This window comes from Durio zibethinus, unplaced genomic scaffold (genome assembly GCF_047325235.1).
Source record: "Durio zibethinus cultivar Kanyao isolate XHJ-2024 unplaced genomic scaffold, ASM4732523v1 HiC_scaffold_3, whole genome shotgun sequence".
Classification (NCBI taxonomy): Eukaryota; Viridiplantae; Streptophyta; class Magnoliopsida; order Malvales; family Malvaceae; genus Durio; species Durio zibethinus.
Genome location: NW_028323044.1, coordinates 5,438,237 through 5,440,736, shown reverse-complemented (window position 1 = coordinate 5,440,736; position 2,500 = coordinate 5,438,237).

The window sequence follows — 2,500 nt, the reverse complement described above, 5'->3', positions numbered from 1 at the left end:
GGTCGAGGCAACCGGCCGCACCAAGGGCCGGCGTGTGCCGATGGTGTTCGAGGCAACCGCCCGCACCAGGGCCCAGCGTGTGCCGATGGTGGTCGAGCCAGGAGCCCGCACCAAGGGCCGGCTTGTGCCGATGGTGTTCGGGGCAACCGCCCGCACCAGGGCCCTGCGTGTGCCGATGGTGCTGGGGGCAACCGCCCGCACCAGGGCCCAGCGTGTGCCGATGGTGCTGGGGGCAAGCGCCCGCACCAGGGCCCAGCGTGTGCCGATGGTGCTGGGGGTAACCGCCCGGACCAGGGCCCAACGTGTGCCGATGGTGGTCGAGGGAACCGCCCGCACCAGGGCCCAGCGTGTGCCGATGGTGCTGGGGGCAAGCGCCCGCCCCAGGGCCCAGCGTGTGCCGATGGTTATCGGGGCAACCGGCCGCACCAGGGCCCAGGGTCTGCCGATGGTGCTCGAGGCAACCGCCCGCACCAAGGCTCAGCATGTGCCGATTGTGATCGAGGCAACAACCCACACCAAGGCCCAGCTTGTGCCGATGGCGGTCGAGGCAAGTGCCCGTACCGAAGGGCAGCCTATGCCGATGATGGTCGATGCATGTGCCATCACCATGCGCCATCATGTGCCATTGATGGTCGAGGCCTTGGCCGAAGTTCGATTTTGAGCCACGGTGCCCATGCTTGGCTCCAGCATGTGCTGGTGCCGCATTTTTTTCACTCGGGACAGCATCGCCGGAGCATCGCCGGAGCATCGCCGGAGTACCGCCGGAGAACCTGACCGGCGGCATTGGGGTTCCGGCGATTGGGAGGGGGGCCGGGGGGGTGTGCGCACATGATGTGCGATGGGTGCTGGTACTTGGCCTTGTGTTGGCCCCCTATCCCTCATCAAACCTCTGAGAATTCACACCCCCTTAAAGAGCATTTGAGATTTTACAGGTTTGCTACCAGTAGCCGTTAAAGTGTCTGAAATGGGGACACTTTTTTCAAACGGTCACAAAATCTTCTCTACTTCGAGTTTTTAGCTGAATTTTTTTGTGCATGCCAACAAAAATAGAAGGATCATGCCTACAAAATTTGGGGCCAAAAATCCTTATAAAAAAATTTTAAAAAATCCCGAACCGCAAAAAGTTTCGAAAATCATGAAAAATAGAAAACGAGTCATCTTCCAACGAAACTTCACGTGAAGGCTTAGGGGACCATTGTATGAATTTACAAGCCATAAAAATGGCATTGGCACGGCAGAAATTTGAAGATGTGCCTAAACCCACCAGGGCCCAGCGTGTGCCGATGGTGCTCGAGGCAACCGCCCGCACCAGGGCCCAGCGTGTGCCGAAGGTGCTCGAGGCAAGCGCCCGCACCAGGGCCCAGCGTGTGCCGACGGTGGTCGAGGCAACCGCCCGCACCAGGGCCGATAGTGTGCCGATGGTGCTCGAGGCAACCTGTCGCACCAGGGCCCAGCGTGTGCCGATGGTGATCGAGGCAACCTGCCGCACCAGGGCCCAGCGTGTGCCGATGCTGGTCGAGGCAAGCGCCCGCACCAGCGCCCAGCGTGTGCCGATGGTGCTCGAGGCAACCGACCGCACCAGGGCCCAGCGTGTGCCGATGGTGCTCGAGGCAACCTGCCGCACCAGGGCCCAGCGTGTGCCGATGGCGCTCGAGGCAAGCTCCCGCACCAGGGCCCAGCGTGTGCCGATGGTGCTCGAGGCATCCTGCCGCACCAGGGCCCAGCGTGTGCCGATGGTGCTCGAGGCAACCTGCCGCACCAGGGCCCAGCGTGTGCCGATGGTGCTCGAGGCAAGCGCCCGCACCAGGGACCAGCGTGTGCCGATGGTGGTCGAGGCAACCGCCCGCACCAGGGCCCAGCGTGTGCCGATGGTGGTCGAGGCAACCTGCCGCACCAGGGCCCAGCGTGTGCCGATGGTGCTCGAGGCAACCGACCGCACCAGGGCCGAGCGTGTGCCGATGGTGGTCGAGGCAAGCGCCCGCACCAGGGCCCAGCGTGTGCCGATGGTGGTCGAGGCTGCCGATGATGGTCGAGGCAACCTGCCGCACCAGGGCCCAGCGTGTGCCGATGGTGCTCGAGGCAACCGACCGCACCAGGGCCGAGCGTGTGCCGATGGTGCTCGAGGCAAGCGCCCGCACCAGGGCCCAGCGTGTGCCGATGGTGGTCGAGGCAACCTGCCGCACCAGGGCCCAGCGTGTGCCGATGGTGGTCGAGGCAAGCGCCCGCACCAGGGCCCAGCGTGTGCCGATGGTGGTCGAGGCAAGCGCCCGCACCAGGGCCCAGCGTGTGCCGATGGTGGTCGAGGCAACCTGCCGCACCAGGGCCCAGCGTGTGCCGATGGTGGTCGAGGCAAGCGCCCGCACCAGGGCCCAGCGTGTGCCGATGGTGGTCGAGGCAACCGCCCGCACCAGGGCCCAGCGTGTGCCGATGGTGGTCGAGGCAACCTGCCGCACCAGGGCCCAGCGTGTGCCGATGGTGCTCGAGGCAACCGACCGCACCA